General features: G+C 33.8%; 1 pseudogene; it reads left to right on the top strand.

Moving 5' to 3' along the window:
• Positions 1-2,315: 2,315 nt before the first annotated feature.
• On the top strand, positions 2,316-2,407 carry LOC112065440 (uncharacterized; annotated as a pseudogene).
• Positions 2,408-7,446: the final 5,039 nt, after the last annotated feature.

Below are 7,446 nucleotides of genomic sequence, written 5' to 3'. Positions count from 1 at the left end.
GTTTCAGCAAATTAACACATCCCCTGGTACCTGGTATGCAGCTAGTGTGTTTTTTTTTTGATACTCAGTAGTAAAAAATTACAAGAAGCAGTTTGCTCTCACTGTTCTACCTCAAGGGCTATCTCCAGCCTTAACGTTATAATTTAGTCTGTAGGGACCTTGATCACATTTCCATTTCCCAAGACATGATATTAGTTTATCATATTGGTGAGATTGTGCTGATTAGATCTAATGAGCAAGAAGTAGCAACTACTCTAGACTTAATGTTAAGATATTTGCATGTCAAAAATTGAGAAATCAATTCCACAAAAACTCAGTAGACTTCCACTTCAGTAGAATGTCCAGGGGTCCTGTGGTGGAGGACATTTCAAGACACCTCTTCTAAAGTGAAGGATAAGTTGTCACATCTGTCCCCTTCTATAACCAAAAAAAGAGGCTCCGTGTCTAGTGGGCATCTTTGGATTTTGGAGACAACATATCCCCCACTTGGGTATGTTACAGTGAGCCAATTACCCAGTGACCTGAGGAATGCTAGTTTTGATTGGGGCCCAGAACAAGAAAAGACTGTACAACAGGTCCAGGATATCAAGCCAGGTGTTCTGCCAGGTGGGCCATAAGATCCAGGAGATACCAAAATTCAAATTACTAACATGTTTATAAGGAGGTGCTCATTCTCACTAAGGATTAAAGTAGTGTAAATAGAAAATGAATAAGTTAAGAATTTATGAGCACCAGATTGGCAAAAGATAGAAAGTCAGATAACATCAAGTTTTGATAAATATATGGAGAAAAATGCATAGTGTGCAGTAAAGAGCGTAACTTAGACGATTAGCCATCATAGAGATAATTTTGAAAGTAATTATTAAAATTAGGTATACCTAGAACCTCTAACACTCCTATCACTAGTATCAGTCTGAAAAAATATATAGTTGCACATTTATTGCATCATTTTTTTCTGGTAGAGGGAGTTGGAGACAACCTAAGTTCTCATCACTAGAGAACTAAAGCAAATGTGAAATATGCAGTGTTAAGAACACGAACTCAATGTACTCTCAGAAGTACCAGTAGATCTTATAGAATATACTGTTGAGAGTAATAGATAAGAAAAATAATGAGCTCTCAAGCAGGACATCATTTCTGTAAATCAAAAATACATACAGAGACAGAGGAACATGTTATATTTTAGAATAATGTATGTATCTAAAGGTATATATCAAACACATTGAAAGGGTGTTTGTGTGAGGGAGGGGAATAAGAATATGATTGGGAAATATGGATGAGAAGGAAATAAGAAAAATTAAAATAAAACTAATGATAATTAATAGCTGATAGTAGTGTGCAACAATCTGAAGAATTGATCAACTTAAGTGTCTAATAGTCATTTAAATGAGAGAGAGAGAGAGAGAAAGCAAGAGATACAAACTACTGTTTGGAATTTTTAAATTAATAGTATATTTATATGTTTAGCATTGTATATTAACATTTTAAATGCATACCGTTTACTCAACAACATATTTACAGCTATTTATTTTAAGAGAATTAGGCTGTGGCCAAAGTTGTGTTATATGACATTTATCCAGAAAAGTGAAAAGATAAGAAACCTAAAACATACACTAATATGGGATTAGTTAATTACAGGAGTGGTTAAATAAAATATAAAAGACATATTAAAAGCAAAACTTACAGATTGTGGAGATACTGAGCAAAACAAACATGGGTTTTATTTTTATGTTAAAAAACTGATTACAAACTAGAATATACAGAATATATACAAATGTATGTAATATACGTAAGGAGTGACTGAATATGTAGAAGCAAAATTCTGATAGTTGTTTTATCTTAATTATGAAAACTAAACAAACATGCATTAATGACTCAATAAAAAAGACAGTTATTCAATTAAAAAATACAACTCTGTTATATATCTTTCATCAAAAACTAGTAATTATTTAAGATATAAGTAGCTACAATATCTATACTTTTATAACAATTATTGAACTTTATTACTTCCATATTATTATTATTACTGTGAACTTCAGACATGTAACTTTTCAGTGGCTTATTAAATACTTACCACATTGTTATGTAATGTCGATACAAGGGAAAAAAGGTATTTCTACCTTAGAGAAACCCATGGTAGAGACATGTATTTGTAAATACATAAATTAGTACTAAAAGACAAAGACTCAACAAAGAAACATGGTTTAAGTGTTTCTGAATCCTGGAGATGTATTCTTATGTCCTATGTGTCCTTACTTATGAGGCAAAATAATATGGAAATAGAATAATCTGAGAGAATAATCTGAGAATTATGCTTGCTTTGGCAGCACATATACTAAAATTAGAATCATACAGAGAAGATTAGCCTGGATCCTGTGCAATAATTCTTGAAGTGTTCCATATTAAAAAAATAATAATAATCTGAGAATGATTAAGGCTGAATCTGAGATAAACCAACCTGATTGGGCAATTGACTGGCCTCTTTAGGAACGGTCTTCCTTCCAGATCATGGTGTCCAAAGATATCATTTGCTATACCTTAAATGTAATAAAAGCAGTCACCTGTTGGAAAGTTTTAGTAAGTGTATTTAGGTAGAAGTGACACCCAACCAGTTTCTAAAGCTCTTTGGAAAATGCCATGCCCTTGAGTGAGAGAGATCGAAAAGGCAAAGCTGAGTGTAAGGACCCAGAATGATTGAGCTATATGGTACTAGTGAGAATTCAAGAAATCCCTCTACAATGGGGAAGAAGCACACAGAGGTTCTGAGTGTAACAGACTGAGGTTGTAAGGCCCACTCACTGTAGCCAAAGCTGGTGTTGAGGTTGGCTCCAGTATGAAGAGTAAAGCTGCCAATTCATATGTTACTAACACAAAGCAAAGAGCATCAATAAACATTTCTGAGAAAGGTGTTTAGTGAATGCTCTACTATATTCCACATTTCAAAAAAGTTCAAACCATAGTAGAACCAATGAAAAATGCAATCGAAGAACATAAAGTTAATATAGTCTTTCATTTTTTCAACAGATTGACAGTATATAAGAATCACTTATCAAAGAGACTCCTCTGAAAAGAACATGTATAAGAGTGATTTTTTTGGAAACAAAATAAAACTTGTTTTTGTATTTTCTCAGAATAAAAGCCTGGCAGTTCATTTGGGCTATTTTTTTTTATGACTATTTGCAAGTGGAGACAAAATTTTGTTTTTGTGGACTATCTCATTTTTAGCTAACAGTCGTGTTAATAGAGTACTGCAAAACTGAGGTCCATACATCTAACTATCCTCTAGTACATTTCTAGCCATAATCCTTCAAAACTCCTTATAAAACTCACCTCCTTCATTGAACCTCACTTCATTTGATAGTCAATGAAGTGGGTATTATCAAATTAAAATATATCAGCATGCATATAAATGTTAATTTGTTCTAATATGTGGTCTTCAGTAGGATTTCTAAGACTTTCATTTGATTGGCTTTTTAAATAAAATCTTCCAGCGTCTTAAGATTATTTTTATGGCTTAGAATGTACATAACACACCCTCAAAATATATTGATTCTTGTAATAATATAAGAGCCATGTACTTCATTTATGCCAGCTTACAGATCACCCTCAAGTGCTTTGATTTTACAGTTTTTCCCTGGCAGTTAATTTAAAGTTAGAACATTGGTCTTCCAAATCTGACGTTTGTGTGATTGGTGGATTGTACTGAAATTTTATTGACCTTTATCTTGTTTTTGTGCTCACTGGCTCATCAGCTGCTGTGCTGTCAAAAAAAGAGCATTAACAACTTCTGTACCTCTCTGTCTACAGTGTATCTTTTGCAAGAGTATTGCTGATCAGTACATGAATAGTTCTTAGCTTGGCTATTGACTTCGACTCACTATAACTTTTATAGCTTTCGGGGAGCTATTTGTCTTTGCATTTCCTAAACTTGTGCTTTATATACTAGTAAGCCCAAGGGCTACTTCTCATCCTAAGGTGGCTACACACACTCTTTCTTTATTTTGTTGCCAAATCTACCTTTTCCCTCTTTTAAAGTAACCATTACTTTCTATATTCTTTGGGGACACTTTTTTTTCAAGACCGGCTCAATTTTTCTTGCTGGCTCTAAAGAAAACCTATTACTAAGCTACTATTAAGTCCTGCTAGTATATATTCTGATCACTATGAAGAAGTAGCCAAGGGATGGCACTTTTATTTTTAAATATTTTTACAAATATTCTGGACTACTGAGAATCTCAACCTTTAGTTTCTACCTGTTAATTTTTACTTCATTCAAGAAAATGTACATTTAAGAAAATTTAGCATACAAATATTACGCTTGCTTTATGGATTTAAATTTAAATACAGTGTTTACATTTTTAAGCCTCACCTTGAACTAAGGTTTTGTTATCTCCTGTACTTAATCATCACCTTTATCTACGAATGTCCTTCTACTCAACAATTGCATGACCCCCCACCAAACAAACAAACATATCATTTCAGAACAGTGAAGATCTTCTAGGCTCAAGAGGGTAACTTAGATTTATACACACATAGACACCCATTGCCACAAAAATGTATATTTGTGTGTATGTACTCACATGTGTATACATGCATGCATGTATATGCATGTATATATAATTAATATTTATTTTCTTTATTATCTACATATGTTTATAATATATGTGCATACAAATATACATTTAATACATGTTTATATTCATAAGTGTGTATCATGTATGTATGTGCCATTTCCTCTCCTATGTGACCATTCATACCATCACACCATACTACTTCTTTTTCATTAACGTTCTTTGCTGAGAATGTAGTGTATTTTTTTCAGCTTTATTGAAGTATAATTGACAAAATAAATACTACATATATTTACAGTGCACAATGTGATGTTTGATATGCATTGCAAAATGACTAATACAATAAAATTAATTAACATATCCATCAACTCAAGTAGGTATCATTTGTGTTTGTGTGTGTGTGTGTGTGTGTGTGTGTTGATAACATTTAAGATTTGTTATCTTAGCAACTTTCAAGTACAGTGTTAATACAGTATTATTAACTATAGTCATCATACTGTACATTAAATCTCCAGAATTTATTCATCTTGCATAACAGAAATGGCATCTTTTTAAACTGAGAACATTGAAGTAATCAGGAGAAAACGTCCACAATTTTCCACTTAACTTATGTGTTTGTGTCCATACACTATACCTTTTCCTACTTATATGGATTAAACTGCCCATGCTCCTAGCTAAGGACAACTTCTGCAGTTCACATTGAGCGAATCTTTTCTGATCTACTCAAGGATAATATTCCAGCAAGTTTACCCTTTCTCGACTTCATCAAATTATACCTTTCTCCTGAACCATTTATGTAACTTGCAAACATCCTGTATTTCAAAAAACTAAAACAAACAAAAAACTAATAAACCTTTTGACCATACTTTCCCCTCAGTTGAGATCTCATGTCTCTTATTTTCTTTATAGAAAGTCTTCTATTCTTTTCATGCCATCTTGAACCCCCCACTCCAATAAGAGGTTTGCTCCCACTGCTCCAGTGAAACCCTTGACTAGGGCTACTGGACTATAGAACTGCTAAATCTAATGGTCATTTCTCAGCGTTCATCCTACTTGAAGAGTTGATGACTCCCTTGGCCTTTAAATACATTTTCTCTTGGCTTCCAAGATATCATAGGTTTTTGGGGATTTTGTTCTGGCTTTGTTTTGTTTTTTTTCTTTTTCTTCTTCCTGTTTTACTTCTCTTTCTTAGTCTCATTTTTTGGTTCCTCCTCATTTCCTAATTTCATAAGTTGTATGTTTTAGTATTAGTATTAATAGAGTCTATCTATTAGTAATAATAGAGTATTAATAGAAGAGTCCTTAGAACTCTTGTCTTTTCTATCATCATGTACTCCCTTTACCTCCTAAAGCTTCCTAAGTTCATATTTTGAGCTCAGACCTACAGTAGTCTACTCCACAGGGATATCTACATGGCATCCAAGACATTAAACATCTCAAACTGAGCTCTTTATATCTTCACTCAAGCCTGCTCTTCCTAAGTCAATATTCCCCTTTTTAGTAAAGAAAAACTTGAGACCTTCCAGTTTTTTAGTCATCTGACTCCTGTCTTCTGCTCACTCTTAACATTTGGTTTATTAGCAAATCCTTGTGCCTCCTCTTTCCCTGTTTTGCTGACCATTAGTGCTTCCTACCTGCCTAGCATGGTTCTAAATGTTCTTCAGAGATTACCTCTCAATTAGTTACTATTATTATTATTCCTGTTTTTACAAAAGGGAGAAGTGTTAAACAAAAAAATGGACCACTGTCTTTTATGTTTTAAGTAACTAACTGGATTTCAAATCTGTGCAAATGAACTCTAGAGGCTGGTCATCTGACCACTGTGCTACGCCACCAGAGTTAATCAGATTTTACTATTTCTCAGTGCTTCTACTACTTCAAACTGGATGTAGGGGTCTAAGCCATCATTGTTTCTCTTGTACATCATGCAAAACCTCCTGCCTTGGCTTGCCTGCTTTTACTATTTTCCCCATCTGACAGAGTGATCCTTTTAAAATATAATTCAGATCATGTCACTGCTGTGCTTAAAAGTTTCCAATGGCTCCCATCACACTCAGACCAAAAACCCATGAGTCTCTCTATGTTCTATGCCCTGTTCTCTCTCTGACTTCACCACTGTCCTTCCCAATCACTTCTCTACAGACCACTGGTCTCCTAATGCTTTCCCAAAGATACCTGCAATGTATCCACCAGGTTGTCTCCTTCCTCAGAGTCTTGGCATAAGTTCTCCCTACTTTCTGGAATAAACTTTTCCCAGTCAGCCTCATGCATTATTCTCTCTCTTCCTTCAGCCCTTATCTGACTTCTACTATATATTGAGGCTTCTCTTGGTATCAAATATTTCACCCTTTCCCCTTCCTAGTCTACTTCCCTGCCTTACTATTTTTTTATTAGTGTTTATCACGAGCCAACATTTAATATATTTTGCATGTATTGTTAGTCTTTTTGTCTACCTGGCTAGAATGGAAGTCTATTTGTATCCCTGGCAGGGCTTTTTGTATTTTTTGATTTCCTATAGTATCTCCAGGACCCAAAAGATTGCTTGGAATGTTTTTTATGCATAATATAAATACTTGTTGAATAAAAATTAACATGCATTTATTCCATCATCTTGACTCAAAATTTTAAGATTATGATTATTTTTTTCCAAAAGAGACCTATTAATTCTCAGGTTATGATGACTAGAAATGCTATGAGATTCCTTCTTACAATTCTGGTATTGGTCAGTATGTTTCTGATTAAATTTGAGACTCTTACTATACGTTTATTTTTATGTCTTCCCATTTTGTCCATGTTTTATAGGGCCATCATCATTATTGTTTTAAAAGAAAGATGCACTTTGCTATAATCCCCTTACAAAATCTGTTTATGAATC

This window comes from Physeter macrocephalus, chromosome 13, assembly GCF_002837175.3.
Source record: "Physeter macrocephalus isolate SW-GA chromosome 13, ASM283717v5, whole genome shotgun sequence".
In the NCBI taxonomy this organism is placed as follows: domain Eukaryota; kingdom Metazoa; phylum Chordata; class Mammalia; order Artiodactyla; family Physeteridae; genus Physeter; species Physeter macrocephalus.
This window is presented reverse-complemented; position numbering and strand designations above follow the sequence as displayed.